Source organism: Egretta garzetta, unplaced genomic scaffold, assembly GCF_000687185.1.
Source record: "Egretta garzetta isolate BGI_Z169 unplaced genomic scaffold, ASM68718v1 scaffold333, whole genome shotgun sequence".
NCBI classification, from domain to species: Eukaryota; Metazoa; Chordata; class Aves; order Pelecaniformes; family Ardeidae; genus Egretta; species Egretta garzetta.
The window spans coordinates 1,410,186-1,426,162 of NW_009259179.1; the positions used below are offsets into that span (position 1 = coordinate 1,410,186).

Genomic DNA, 15,977 nt, shown 5'->3' on the forward strand with positions numbered 1-15,977 from the left:
TGGGTTTAGAGCTAGGTACGACCTGGTTGGGATACGCACGCCGAAGTTCCCTGACTGTTGTCTGTAACTTCTGACAGCGGGATATTTGTAAATTTAAAAGCTTCCTCCCAGAAGTATCAAAGGAACCAAGGCCACTTTTCAGCATGAACATGAAAGACTTTCGCACACTGGTGTAGCAAGGATTGCCATGGAGAACAAAGGCTCTTGCTAATCGCTTCTAATGCCTTTCAAGTTTATGCCTCATTTTTTCCCCCTTTTCAGACAGCCTCCCAGAGTACTGAGACTTCAGTGACTGACTCACCGAATAATTAACAGGAGGAGGACTCCATCTCTGAAACTTTTGAACACCTCTTTTAATTTTCTTAAACCAGCCAGTACCCTGGCCAGGTTCCAGTTTGTGTAATTACATTTGACCTAACTTAATCCCTTGGCAGTTTCAATTGCATGTGGTAGTCGTCTTGGCTCCCTGTCCTGGGCTGCCATTCAATGCTACTCCATGGTTTTCAACAGCTGTCATAATTCAGCCTTAGAAATGGGTGTATTTTCTTGGTGGAAGCACTCCTCAGATCTGTGTCCCTTGCTAAACATCCTTATCTCACTAGTATTTTGGGAGGTAACGTGTCTGATGCTGCAGATGATCTTGTTTAAGTCCTTGGAGCTGCCTTCATTCTTAAAGATGGGCATGTATTTATGAGTTAGCCGGCGTACATTTTGAGATTACTTTGGGTTCTTCGTCTTTAGTGAAAGGCATTTGTTGCTCAGTCTCCTTCAGCTGCTGTAGGGCCGTTATTGGTGCAGGTATTTCTCTTTAGCCTTGGAAACAGCACTTCTGTTATCAAGTCTGTGCTAAATAGGAGCGCGTCACCTTCCTGTGCTGACAGCAGTTGTGCTGCCTGTAAGTGTTTGCATCTGTAAGGGTGGAAGTGATCAAGGAAAGCAAAAGCCCAGGGCAGCTGAGAAGGATTGCAAAGGAAAAAACAAACAAACAAACATCCCAAGTAGAAACTTGGAGATGGACAAAGTGCAGTAGCGAAAGGGATAGTCGGAGAGTGCATACAAGGGAGAAGACACTGGGTTGTTGGGTTGGTACCTCCTTAGATGTGCAACGGGCATCTTGTTTTCACAGCAAATGGCAAACTGAGCGTTTCTTGGCTTCAGCCCTCGGAAAAGGCATATTTGTTACAAAGCCACTTGATCCTTTGGGGCTAGCAGCAGCCCCTGTTAAGGGGAGGCAGGAATTTAGACAAGATGGGATGCAAAAGGTGATCCACTGGTGAAAGAAGCTGATGTGGAAAGTTGTCTGCTACCATCTAGCTCTGTTTTTCTGAAAGCCTCCAAAAGCAGGACAGCAAACATATTGTTGCTGCTCTCCCTTGTTGACGGTTCTCTCTCATAAAATTCGGGTTCTTTTTGTTACAGAGAGCTCTCCCCTGTGTTTCCAAATGCTGCTCATATAAATCCTTTCTTTACTCTTTCCTTGTCATCACCAAACCCTTGGGTTCAGGAGGAAGATTTCTTTTTAGTAGGTAGAACATTCTGAAGTTCGGGAGGTGAGGACTATGTTGGGAACACAAAAGTTACTTGATCTTTCATCAGACCTGGCTTTTCTCCTCTGGGTTTATCCCATAATTACGCACGCTCAAATCTCGGAATAGACTAGAAGTCTTGCCCCTGTTAGTTTCAGTGTCACTGTAAATAAAGTCACCGGCGGCTACATTAAGATTTGTCTTCTGTCACAGTGAATAAAGCTTTGGAGTCAGAGCCATCTGATTTTGATATGTGCTGGGTGTTGCTTATAGCTTGGCAGAACTTTCTGCAAAGTCAGTAAGTACTTTGTTTCCTAGAACACAAATTTATCAAACCCTTATGGTGGTTGTCAGAGAAAACGTGGCCAAGTTTTAGTGGTGGTGCATGATGTATCTACAGTCATTGATGCTGCTTCTGAAGATACATTTGAATGTTAAGTAATGGGGTGGAAGAAATTGCACTTCAGAGCTGTTGGTTTTTCTTTCCTACTGGACCCTCTGCCTAACCATCCTAAAGACAAATCCTTTCTTTTTCTTGTTTCAGAATACTTTATAACTGGGTGTGCCTGAATGCATTAGCCTTTGGATGTGAGCGTCTTCTCTTGAAACTGCCTTGTGATACCCTAGCTGCCTGATCTCTCGGGGTAAGAAGAGAAATACACATGCAGAGACACATGATTAAGAGCGTGCTTTGAGCAGAAGCAGAATGGCAGAGAGAGGGCAAGCCATGCCGGTGCCTCAGCTTGTAAATTTTGGAAATAGTGAACTTGTGGAGAGAAGCAATAAACTGTAAATCTGCCCACTGTAAATAAGACAAATTACGAGGTTCAGTTGCAGCAAGAGAAATCTAGGTGAAACATTAGTAAATGATCTCTTGCATTAAGAAGAGCTGAGCGCTGCAGTGGATTGCCCGAGGAGCTTAGGAGGTTTCAGTCATCAGAAAGGTTTAAGAGCAAGTTAGCAAAGCTCCACCAGATGTGCGTTTAGGAGAACTGATCCTTCCTTGTGGTGGGGAAGTGGACTAGATGACTTCTGGAGAGCCCTCCTACCTGTTGATGGTTAGAAATTGGAGAATGTGAAATTCTTAGCAACCTTATTCAAAACATGTAAGGTAAAAGGCAAAGCTCGTTGTATCTGTGCAGAAGGAGCCGCCTGGTCTGATGATAAGCTTTGATGCAACAGCAATTAACTCTGGTGCTCAGTGTCTGTGTTACCATGAATGGTCATGTTCTTCTGGAGGGAAGTGTAAGATTTTGGAAAAGGACTTCTGTCCTCGGTCCTTGGCATGTAATGTAGGTTTGTGAGAAAAACAAGAGGTTGTATCTATTCTGGTTCCTTTGTAACAAGTTCCTGGGAGTTTGGGTCTCCTCTGTGATCCATGTAAGGGCTTTACTCTTATGCATAGGTGGGCAATCTCATCTATTTTAGTGTGACATGAGAACACGATGCCACAGGTACAGCTAGACTGAGCAAAATATGAGTATCGCGTGGAACAGATAGACAGGAACCAAATGATTACTTTTCCTTTTGGATTCCAGGGGCTGATGAGATGGTGGAGAGTTTCTTTTTTTTTTCTTTTTTTTTTTTTTTTCTCTTCTTCTGTTCCTGTTCTCCATTGTTTTTCTTTGTCCTGTCTTGACAGTGAACGCAGCAGGCTTTTTATGTGTTCAAAATGCTAGCTCACCAGCTGGGTCTTGAAATTATGTCCTGAAGATGGCTGCTCATTTAGTTCCTTTGCTTCTCCCTTGGGAGCTGCAAACAATAAACTGATCCTGGGCTCGGGCAGCCTCTGAGCCACCATCGTGAGAGGAGCAGGGCTCAGGTGCCTCATCTTCCTTGGTCCGATTAAAAAGGGTGGTGAGATACCTGTCCTGTGTCTTAGGACTCCTGAAATTCAGCGGGAAATTCTTCAGCCTCCTGTTGGACTCTGTTTGGGATTCATTTGGTTTTGCTAATATTTACCTTTCATCCTTAATGTCAGCAAATACTGGTGTCTCCTCTGGAGTTATACCAGTGTCTTATTGTTTGTTATCATCTTCTGCTCAGCAGAGATAAGCTGTTGTGTCCCAGGGGTATAGGAACGTGGAAGAAACTTTCAAATAGCTCTAAGAAATACAGATGATGTCAAGAGAGAAATGAGGGGATGCCTTTCTGAAGTCACCTTTGTAAATGTTTTTTTCTCTTTTTTCTTTTTTTTTCCTTTTTTTTTTTCTTCTTGAGCTTTTCAATTCCTGCAACTATCTGCTCAAATCTTGAAAGCAAAATACGTTCATGGAAAGATACAATTTACTGTGTGCCCCGTGATCTTTTGATCTCAATCAATCAATTAAATCTAAGACCTTGCAGTTCACCTTGTTGCAAGGATGGTTAATAAGTTGAGGGGTTGTGCCAATGGTGGTTTTCCAGCCTTCTGCTTTTTTTTTTTTTTTTTTCACTATTGTTATTTTTCTATGATTCTGACCTTTCGGACTGGTCAGGGTAAGATTATTTGCAAAGAATACTCCATAAACATGTCTGTCAGAACCAGAGTTAACATTGAAACGTTGCTGCTTAGCAAAAGAAAACAATATGCCAAAGTTTAATTTAGATTTCCCTGCAGGGGTGAAAATAATGACAAGACTTGGTTAATGTGGCAGAGGTGAGTCCTGCCACCTTTATGGGAGTGGTTGTCTTTCAGTCGGTCCCATAGCACATTGCAGCTATGTGCCTGGTTAACCTGCTGGCTGCGTGTGCAGATTTGGTGTCTGGCATCTTGTGCTGGGGCTGACTTGGGGCAGAGGAGCCCTGAGGTGCAAGCTCACTTGACTACTTGACTATGTAGTTTTCTTTGATTTCGCAACTGAAAATTCCTTTTTTTCTGATGCTGTGCTCCTTGCTTACACCTGCAAATGAGGTTCTGTGGAGCTGCTCTAAGCTCTGTGTCCTGCAAAACAAACTCTGAATGCAAGCTGGCGTGCATTGCAAGCATTGCTCAAGAAAGTCCCAGCACATCCCGGTGTGCTGTGCATAGCACCCTGTGGGTTGCTCACTGTGATCCTCGAGCGCTTTGGGATTCCCACATTTTGGTGGGCAGCTGGTTGGGTTTTCTCTGCTGTGACTATTCAGCGAAACAGTTCCTGGACATCTCCCACCTAACATTTGCCTCCGAGGAGGCTTTCAGCGCCCAGGGGCAAGAATCTTGCTTGTCTGTCAGAAAGTATTGTGGTGATTATCGGTGTTCCTGTGGTCCGGTCAGCAGAATTGACTTCTGTGGGTGGGAGCAGCATGAGGAGTGAAGCTGGGAGGCAGCAGCTGCTCCTTAAGCATTAACCTGCAGTGTTGGAAAACCACACCGGTCCTTTGTGTGGAAATGGTTTCTCTGTAGAACGTGGCCATGGATGTAAATATGCATGTGGCTCATCTGAGATTATTTTTTCCTCCCATCATAGATGAGAAAGTGAAGGTGCTGAAGACCTCTTAGCAGCATGAGGAGTGAAGCTGGGAGCCAGCAACTGCTCCTTAAGCATTAACCTGCAGTGTTGGAAAACCACACCGGTCCTTTGTGTGGAAATGGTTTCTCTGTAGAACGTGGCCATGGATGTAAATATGCATGTGGCTCATCTGAGATTATTTTTTCCTCCCATCATAGATGAGAAAGTGAAGGTGCTGAAGACCTCTTGCTTCACCCACAGGGAAGTACACAGCAGTGGAGCCCTGAGCTTGGGTCTGAGACCCATAGGTTTGGCCAGGGGGGAAAAAAAAAACACAAACTACATGTGATGAAAGGCAGCTTGTTCCCTGAAAGAATTATGAAATCAGACTTGATCTGGGTGGTGAAATAACAGTGCAAAATGCAATGTGTCTTGTGGGGAGCCATGCAGTACCCCAGCAACAAATCCCCTGCAACAGCCCAGTGGCTCTGGGTCCAACTCTGCTATGGTGTAACTTGCAGTGAAACAGATGGGTCTGGTTGGTTGTCAGCATCGGCTGAAAAGTTTAAAAATAAAATAAATAAATCGGTGTTTAGTCCCATCTTAAAATCCAAAAGCTGTTTCTTCAGCACCTGTAATAACCCTTTGCAGGATTTACCTTCCTGGCACATAAAACTAGAGACATTGGGGAAAAATCAGGTGACTGAGCATGGCAGAGCCGTGCCTTTGCTGTCTGCCGCTGCACCCTCCCAAGCCCAGTGTCCCTGCCATGAGCTGGGGAGAGGTGTCCCCATCCCCATGGACAGCTGCCATCCTTGGGGTGCCTGGGGGAAAAGCCCTGGAATATGCCGGAGTTTTGCATGGCCCAGATCCTGGCACCCTTTTTTTTTCTCTTATTTGAAAAGGGACTGGCAATTAGCTGCAGGGGTATTAGCCACCTGGAATTAAGTCGTATGGAGGCATGAGAAATAGCAGGGTATATTTGGAAATATCCGTTGCATATATATATACCTCTTAAGAAACATGTTGGAGATGCCATATCCATAAATACTAATAAGGCTGTTTGATTCCAATTTTCAGGTAAGATTAACATTTTATTGAGTATTATATCTGTCACATTCAATGCTTTAGTGTACCATCCTCTCAGGCTTATTAGCATAATTGCAGTGCTTAAGCAACAATAAAAAAATTCAACAGTAAAATAGCAGTTAGCACAGGCAATTTGTTATCAAAAGCTTTTACTTAAGGACAGCTTTTGAGCATATTTATTATCAAGTTAGGGCTATACATTATTTTTATTTAGAAAAACAAGAGGGAAACATTGTAGGATTTTTTTTCTTTTTTTTTAATGGCTAAATCAGAAGGCCTGAAAATTGGTCACAGCCTTTTTCTCTGTTTCTTAAAATTGCTCAGCAGATTTGCTTGGGTTGGGAAGACGAGATAATGAAACAAACCCAGGTCTGGAGCAGGGTTGCGATGTGGAGAACTCAGCAGAGCAGTATCAGTAAGTCCTGATGCTGTCTCGAGCATCCTTTTTAAAATCCCCTTGCCACATCCCAGGCTCTGAAGACACCATTCTCCCCCTCTGTAGCTGATGGCACTGCCATCAGAGCAATGCCAGGACAGGGGTGGCCCAGCCTCGCACCCTGACAGTGCCTGCAGATGAGGGGAAAGACCAGACAGGACCTGTGGGAAGATGGAACTTCACTGTTGGTGCTGGTTGCCTTTGAGGTTGGAGTGGAGGAGCAGAGAGTGGCTGTATGACAGCACTGCCCGCTCCCCCTGTTTCTGTTCTCCCTTTGAGGACACGCAGGGGAACAGTCCTTTTCCAGAAAATCTGTAACGGACACGTGAATGTGCATGTGTTTGTGCATGCACCTGCTTGTGTACACAGGCGCGTGTGTGCACGTACACACCGAAAATCCCTGTTGGCAGCATGGCAAGATTTCCCATATGTATTTTAATTTTCAACAAAAGGTGGTTTTGGGGTGAATTTTCTATGTGCATTTAAAATATGAAAATCTACCTCATCAATAAAGAAGTGAGTTTTAAACAACACAAGAAGTCCTCAAAAGAAGAGGTCCATTAAGAAAAGCACAAGCATTTGGCAAGAGGAAGACCGTTGCTGTGGTTGCTGATGGGTATATGAAGACCTGAATCTTTTTCAGTCTTCTGAGGTGACAGCTGACAGGGACATGCAATGGGTCATATTTATTCGAGTGACATGTGTTTCCTTTTCTGTATGATTCCTTTGTGGGTGGAGGATGTTTTCAGACCCCTCTTTGTGGAGTTGGCTCCTCCACACCCTTCAGCTTCTGTTTGACTTCTTCAGATTGTCATCCTCTGTTGTCCTTGTTGTTCCTCAGACCTCTATTCCTGTCTAGGATCCCTGTTCTCCTCCCTATCATTGAACCTTGGGATCTTTCTCCTCCTGTCTGTTTTCCTCATCCTGCCTTGTTCTGGGAGACCTCCTCTACCTTGTGCTTCTTTTTCAGAGGTCACTCTCCCATATTTTCGATGGATGACTAATGGTGGACCTGTCCCTGTTTGCCATTTCGGTGGAGCCCAATGCGCATGGTGAAGAGCTGCCACAGCCCTTGTAATGCCTTGATTGGGCTCACAGCCTGGATGAGCATGAGTTTGGGTTTTTTCTCCTCCCAGTTTGACTGTTATCTAAGCTCACCCCATGAGGAGAAGTGAAGGCAGCGCTGGTGGGGGCAGAAGCTCATGTTTATAGTGAAACAGGATGTGCAAGCAGGTTGTAGGAATTGGGAAGGGAGCACATGGAAACAGGTGAAACTAAACTGGGCACATATTAGAGAAGTGATGTGCTTGTGGGGTCCTCTTCACAAACACCCTCTTCTGCGAATATGTGAAATTTGAACGGAGCTGGTTGTTTCAGATCCCTTTTTTTTTTTTTCGGGTAAAAAACCCCATGTTATTCTCCAGCCGTAAACTGTGTGTTTCAGATTCTTGGGTAATTGTGAATATTGCGTTGGTACACAGCTCACTCTCACGAAACTGCCTCGTACTGCATGGTGTTTGGACTTTCTGTCAACTAGAGAGCTTGGTGATGCTCTTGGGAAGATGGAATACACAGAAACTAACTGTGGAGAGCTTAACTTCCCAGGAACTTCACTCTGAGTGGAAATTTGGCTGTGATTTGAACTGCAGTTGAAATATGCGCTCTCTGCCTCCGTGGTGACCTCCAGTCTCAAGAAAAGCAGCTTCCTGCGCAGTCCTGCAGGCCTCCCCTATCGCTCCTTCTGGCTCTGCTTGTCTGGCTTTAGTGACATCCAACACATTGGCTACCTGAGCATCTCCTGCTTGTGTCTAGCCTTGTAGCTATGTAGTGGTGTGTGTCTTCTGCTGCAGCCAGGAAACCACCCTTCTAGGTGCTGTGCACAGGCAGAGGGCTCCCACATCCATAGGAGGAGCTGGGGGACCAGAGAAGGCGTTTTCTTCAAGTGTTGACATAATTGAGGGCATTTCCACATGGCTCCTGCCTGAGATCTATAGTCCTCCAGCAGTTTAGGTAGGAAGGAGCTTGCAGGTCTCTTGTGCAGCCCCTGGCTCAAAGTAGGGTTAGCTTCGAGGTTGGTTGAGGTTGCTCAGGGCTTGTCATGGCAGTGGTGGTCTGGTGTGATCCTGAGGGATGGTGATAGTGTGCACTTTGGTCAAGAAGGAGAAGCCTTATGGAGGGCTTTGGAGGCTGTAGTCTGATGTCAAGATAGCGGAACAATGAGGTTTCTGGGAGAGGGTCTGTATGAACAGTCAGCCAAGAGCCAGAGTTTGCACTACAGCGGCACAGGTCCTACATCGAATTCCCCTTGTGAAGTGGGGAACACCATGCCCAGCTCTGCAGGACCAGTGCTGCTCAAGGCTGGCTGCCACCGTAGCGGCTGGGGAAACCGCACGGCTCCCATTCCCGATGGACGGGGGGGGGGGGGATGATGGGAGGAGAGGGTCGGCAGCTGGAGCCGAGGCCATGCATAAACATGTCTTCCTCAAGGAGGAAAGTATCTCCATGCTTCTCGCAGGGAAAAAAATCGGCTGAAAGAATTTAGCAGTGATAAATGTCATAAAAATACTTATGCTGGAATTTGTAAAGCCTGGAACATCTGTTCTTGACAGTGCTTTGATCATGTTGTGAGGCTTTTAAAATGATACTTCCATGGAATAAGTGAGATCCTTATGGCTGCAGGATTCCTTTCAGTGCCCTTTTTTTCATGGAGCAAAAAGGCAAATTTCACAGGGAACATTACATGACTTGAAACACATATTTTAATGGTTAGTATCAACCAAACAATGTTTTATTAGGTGCTAGAAAAATGTTCCAGTTACATACCCCAGGAAGCAAAGCACTCCCATTTACTTCTAAGCTTATGGGAGCTGTACTTTGAAAAAAAACAAAAACAAAACAATAAGAGTCATTAATTCATTGCTTGTATATTACTGTATTCAAAACCAAAACAAATACAACGAAATGAGCTTAAACATTTTGAAGTAGTTGTCAGAAAAGGGCCTTTTTGGGTTTTGTTTCCAGGCAGAGGTGCAGACGAGCTGGGGTCAGCACGTTTTCTGAGGGACAGGCAGCAAGGCGCTGTGAGGCGCTGACAATTTACTTTCCTCGGTGCACTGCTTTGGGTTGAGTAACTTTTTAGTCATCTTCTTTTCTCAGAGGAATCATCCTTTCCTCGTCGTTTTGGCAGGCTTCTGCCTGTTTCCCTTCAGGCAGCTGCGGCTGAAGTGTTGTGATGCTGAATGTCTTGGGACGTTTTAAGGAGCAGGGAGAGCTCCGGTCGCAGAGCTGGGTTCTTCGCTGCGCAACCCCGGCAGGAGGATTTCTGCTCCTCTGCCTTTCTGCTATGCCTAGGAAAAAAAAAATAAAAAATCTATCTCCTGGGCTGTGTTTGCAGAATCAGCCTGTAGGACACAAGGAGCAGCAGGAAGGAGGGAGAAGTTGAAGAGGAGATGTAGGATGAGGGGGTCTCCTTCTCTGTGCCACATTCACGTGTTCATTCTAAGCAAATCCCTTCCTGCTGCTGCAGCCAGCGAGTCCCGCAGCTCCCAGTGGGATGCTGGGGCAGCCTCCTTGCTCCCATCTCCCCTTCCCTCTGCTGGATGGATGAATGGCCCTGGCCGTGCCCCCTCAGGACTCTCCCCAGCAAGAGGAGCCTGGGGCAGTCCACAGTTTCTTCACTTTAACGACTGCCCAAGCTGTGAAAGGACAGTTATGGGTCATAAATTACAGAGAAGGAATGCGACTGTGCTTTCTAGTAACGTTCTGTGTGTCAGGGGTTAATTTATGAAAACTAAATTGTTTAATTAATTTCTGCAGCACCCAACAGGTGAGCAGGCGGCTTATTACTGTGACATATCCATTTATAGCAGTTTTCCTTCGCTAACACCTGCGACTCAGTTCTGTTAACATGCTTATGCTGTCTGTTAATTATTTACCAAGAATTTACAAGTGCAGAGTGCAAATAAAATGCCTCTATGCTGAAGACTGCATTGCACACCTAAGATTCCTGGGATTGATGCCAGCGTACTGCCAGGTACAAGCCCATCAGCATCCCTGGGCTTCTGATGGAAGGAGGGCTCCTGGTGCACGCGTGAGCCAGCGGCAGCCCCCCCCCCGCCACAGCTTGCATGCAGAGGGGCTGTGTTTTTAGTGAAGGGCTTGCCGCACACGTGGCTGCGGTGTATGCGGGGATCTGTGCCTTCTGCTTCCTTGCAGATTGACTTTTGCTGTTTTGATTGACTTTCTTCCCTCCTGCAAAGGTTCGTTCTTCTTCGTAAGTGATGGCAGAAGCAAACTGTTTAACACCCCCCCCCATGTGATGTGCTTGTTTTCTTTTTTTTTTTTTTAGAAGAGTAAAATAGTATAAAAGTCAAGTAGCAGATCGAGTTCTGACTCAGCTGGTAACTTATGATCCTATGCTATTTCTGTAACATTTTTAGCTTATGACCAAATTTTTCTAATATTAGGACATTGCCATAGAAAGTGTGTCAGAGTCTCAGGCTGCCAGAACCTCTCACTGTACAGAATATATACATTTCTGAGCAAGTGTGCAGGAGCAGTCCAGTAAGTTCTTTGTTGTGGTTTTAAATTGCTGCAATTTTTGTTGTTGTTGTTGCTTTTGCTGCTGTTGTTGATTCACTTTGCAAACAGCGCCGAGAAGAAGAGCGGAGCTGCGTTTTGTTTCTCACGCAGCCGGGCGCCGAGCTCCTGACCCCAGCAGTGCCTCTTGCAGACTGGAGGTGCTTGACTGGGAGATTTCCAGTGGTGTAAACTGCTAAAAGTCAATTCAAGCTGTACTAACTGTGTGGAGCTTATGGAAGTTGGGAATCCTGCCATACAGCTCGTGGTTTTAGTAAGGAAGGAGTTCTGGAGATGGTTGTCCTGTTCTAGGCAGGCAAGAAAGTACATGCAAAGTTTCTCTAAGCTGAAGGAAAGCGTGTGTGAACAAATAAGCATCTGTGTTGCAGCACAAGAGAAGGCAATTACTGAGGAAATCTCAAAGTTTGCAAGTAGGATTTTTTATAGGCTCAAATCTGCTGTGGTTTCAGAGTACCTAAGGACACTTAAAATAATGAAACTCCAGACAGTCCAGCCCAAACATGCATGACACACAGCAGCAAAGCACTCGTGTTTAGCACTGTCGATCAGCTGGCTAATGCAACAGCTGCTCTGGGATTTTGCATTTAATTTTTGTCTGGATAATAATGAGGAACGCAGGTTAATGATCTGTGTCTGGTTTCCCTCCAAAGTGCTTTATTTGCACTTTGTGGCTGCTTTCCATGGTTCTTTGCAGCAGCCCAAAATGTCAACTGACCTCAAGAAATGGACAATGGATGCTTAAAAAATGCGAAAGAAAAGCTACAAAGGATGTTGCTTTCTAGCTTTTCATGTGGACACCTTGTACTCAGACTCCCTTTGATTAAGTAACCAGAAAAACCTATTCACATGCACTCCAATTAAAATTTAATGAAGCAAGAGGATGTATTCATATATGCTGACTAATGTGGTAGGAGTAGATTCCAGTAACTCAGTTCTGCAAGCCCTTTACTTTGCGTTCAGGGCTCGGTTTACTAGAAAGCTCCTCAACAGCCGTGGAGCTCCTCTGGCATGAGCAACCCTTGCGGGTCTGGTGGGTTCATGCAGCTGTGGCGAGGGGCAATGATGGCTTATACAGAAAATAACGCAGCTCTTCTGTAGGGCAGAGCCTTATCAATGAAGCCTGGTTTGGCTGATTGCAGGAGGTGAGGAGGCAGGGCTCCTGCCCTCCTGCACTCCATCATCAAAACTCTCATCAAGCAGCTTTTGGATCAGTAGCAAGAATAGAAGCCCTGTTGGCCCTGGTTTTTAAGTAGGGAAATTGATGCTCAAGTGGAGGTTGTATGATGGCTCAGCCGGTGTCAGAACATAGCCAGGCTTTTAGCGCTGCTGCCTTCACCGCAAGTTTACGGGGCAATTGCTTTGGTATTTGCGTTTCCAAAGGGGTACAGCACTGCTTTGCAGAGCATTTCACTTGTAAAATATTTTGCTCCCACCAGTGGGGAATGCACAGACATCTGCATGGGCAATGAATTGACCTGCCAGGAGTGGTGCGGAGACTTGTGTGCTTGCACACTGTCTGTGGCTCTTCCCCAGCATTTCCACCTCCCAGGCTGCTGCAGAGCATCATCTCGCAGCCAGGATGGGGGTTGGAGAAATGGTGTAAAAAGAGCTCATCTGCTCATTGCACAGTGCCCTGTGGCTTCAGTTTTGTGTGGGGACGAATGTCCCACCTCTGAGTGGCATGTGGCAGCGGGGTGATGCTGCGCAGCATGTTAAATGGCATTTTTGGATAAGCTATGAAAGATCCTGCTGTATCCGCTCTTAGTAATGGGTTGGGTGATGGAACGGAAATGCAATGGTGGAATTTGCCTTTGCTGCTGACCCTTGCACGACACACCAGAGCTCCTCATCACCAGACCTTTGTTTTGCCCTATCCAGAATACAAAGCAGTGCTTCATCGGCATGGCTGGCTGTTTTCCTTCTGGCTTGATTCAGTGGCAGAACTGCAGCAAACTTTCCTGAGGTATAGTGTGTTTTCCAGTTATCATCTGCTTCAATCCCCATCCTGCAAAGGCTCTCACTTGCTCTGCTGCACTGAAGTGCTGAAGAAGCCTTCAAAGTGAGATGCGACTTTGGAGCTGAGATCTTGTGCTTCATTTTTGGCCTGGAAAGCTGCTCTTGGAACAGTAAGCATGAGATTTCTCTTGAAACTTTCTTTGTGTGCCTTTCTGAAGAAATAGCTGGAAGGAGAAGACCTGTCAGTTGAACTCTCAAAGAGAAAGCTATTGGCTCTGAGTACACTGGGGACATTATTTAAGGTCAGTTGATCTGTGAGAAGGCATGACATATCTAACGCAGCCTAAGGTTAGTTATGCAACAGATGGGTTGTTCTTTGTTGTGAAGAACAACTTCAGTGTGTGCCTGTGAAAATCAAAGGTCTTGCTGAAGGCGTGTTGTGTTCTGGCTGGAAGGTATTGGGTGTCCTCCTCTAGCGATTTTCCTTCTGTGGTAGATTATCATTGCGGAAAGGTTCCCGCATTCAGCAGTTGCAGGCTGCAAAAGTTGAGCTGCTGGTAGATGTGTGCTTTCGCGGGCGGTGGTGTGGGACCATGTATATGTGGTACTGTTTCAGACCAGCCTTTCCTTCCCTCTTTTCCCCACCGTCCATCTCCGTGTCGCAGACCGGATCACTGGATTGTCTAGATGCCTACGTAGGGCAGTGTTTTTAAGGTAAACACTGAAGAAGGGTGTTTTCTGACTTCTAAAGAATGAGATGTAACAATTTGCCGTTTATATTGGCTTGAAATATGAGGTTTGCAGCGTGCTGGCTGCCTGACACTGACATCTCCTTTCTTGGAGAACCTTTCTTTCCTCTATCATCTTGTATTAAAACACGCTGCCCAGCCCAAATGCTGTTACCTCTCCGGAGAGATTCAGCATCACTCAGCAAATCAAAGAAAGGGGATTTTTCTTTAAAACTAGGATTGGTCTCCTGTGCCTTGTGGGGTGGGTAGGAATGAGCCATTCTGGGTAGCCAGTTCTGGGTTGGAGCCTTTGTGCACAGTGAAAAAATGCTTTATCATTTGTGCAACACTAAGCATAATATTCAGCAAGATTGCCTGATATGCTTGTGGGCTGTCTGCTTTCTGTGCTTTTTATTTGTGCGATATGTGTCAGGAGGTTTAGTATTTGCAGAATGAGGATATTTTAACTAGCTTTGCACAAATATTGGTCGTGTGTGGTTTGTTAGCTGCACACTCCTGGGCAGGACTAGGGGATGGTGAAAAAAATCAAGTATCTTGAGCTTTTTTTTTTGAGGACTTTATGTAAGAAGTGGAAATATTAAACCTTAAAAGGAAGTAACCAAGGTGTATAGTTATAAAATGTTGTTTTTCCTAGATGTTTGACTTTATATATAGATAGTTTGATGAAATCCAAATTGTCTGTGGTGGAAAGGTGATGACTGCGATACGGTGTGGCAGTAGGGGTTTTTGGGGACCAAACTGGTCTGGCTGTGGCGATCCCTGGTCTGGGTGCCTCAGAGATGATGACGCTCCGAGCTCAGGGAGAGTGTCCGCATCTCTCTCTATGCAGCTTGGGTCTGAAAGGGTTTTTCCCAGTTACCTCTTGCTCTTGGAAGTCTTTTGGCTGTCCAGCTCTGTGTTCCTGTAAGCTTCCTTTGAAGTGTGCTAAGGCATTACAGTTAATGAGAGATTTCCTTTGCTTTACAAAATCAGGCTCCACCTACCCCCTTCTCAGCATCCAAAATGATTAGCAGTTTCTGTAAATCCAGGCCTATGGATTTTATGAGGACCCCTGACATCCAGGGGTGATCGTGTTCTCCCTGAGTGTTTCCTAAGTAGTAAGAAATCAATGCATCGGGGGGTCTGTGCCTGACATCTATTAATTACACTGTCCCCTTACATCTAATGTACCAGAAAAGGGCCTGGAAGGCAACCCCCTTTGCCCTGGCTAATTGATACAAAACCAAATTGATGCAAGTGGATGTAAACTGATTTCTTTAAAAAAAAAAAAAACCCAACAAAAACAAACAAACAAAATAAAACCAAACCCAACATTTGTTTGGTAGTTGGAATTGGAAGGAGCAGTTGCAGACCAAAATGTATGGTAGCGTGAGATACTTGGCTGCAACAGAACCCATAAATGGTCCCACCAGCCCCACAGTGCCCCATGCTAAATGCTTGGGAATAAACCCCATCCTGCTGTTAATGCTGCATCAAGTGAAGGCATTGTGGTACATGCCCGGGGCGATGGGCTGGGGGATAATGATGGTTTTCTTCCCATATAGCATAGATGAGATGATTTTGAAGCTTTACCATCCTGACTTCTGCAGCACACATTAAAACATGACATCAGTGTTAAGAGTTGTGGCACTTGTGGTTATGGCTTTGGGATTCCTTATATTTACTTTCTAGGGAACTAAAATTCAAAGCAGCTTTTATCGTGTCACGAGAATACTGTCAGTTTCGAAAGAGGTGGGTAAATGTGCATTGACCTTTAACTAATACGGCCATATCCTATTTTCTGTGTGTTTCCAGTTAAGAGAAGTATGTTACGATTTAAAAAAAAATAATAATAAAAAATTGTTAAAATAAGAAAGTTATTTAACTGCAAGACTTCTGCTTTTTCCCAAAATAAGGATAGTGAGTTGTTGTCTAAGGGGAGAAGTTTTCATACAATTACTATTATAATCTGGAAATCAGGATTCAATAATAGCACACACCATCTGCCACCACTGGTGGAAGAACAAGACCGAACCCAGGACCGCTCTAAGCAGTTTTAATTTGCAACTCGCAGCGTGGCCACGGGGCTTCCCATCCTTCTGTGGAGGAGAGGACGGTTGCCGCTGCTGATCCTCTCCCTGAGCTTTTAGGGTTTTAGCACCGTAAATCCCACGTGCAACGTCTTGTCGTTGCTCGGTGTGGTGAGCTGGGCCTTCAGAGTAAAATAAAGGAG

At 45.3% G+C, this 15,977-nt stretch overlaps 1 protein-coding gene across 1 annotated transcript in view; it reads left to right on the forward strand.

Moving 5' to 3' along the window:
- The window catches only part of LOC104123373 (LIM domain containing preferred translocation partner in lipoma), a 337,288-nt gene that overhangs the window by 51,328 nt on the left and 269,983 nt on the right, over positions 1 to 15,977 (forward strand). The window contains exon 4 of the mRNA XM_035891237.1: positions 2,071 to 2,170. The gene's annotated coding sequence lies outside the window, so the exon portion shown is untranslated. The remainder of the gene's footprint in view (positions 1 to 2,070; positions 2,171 to 15,977) is intronic.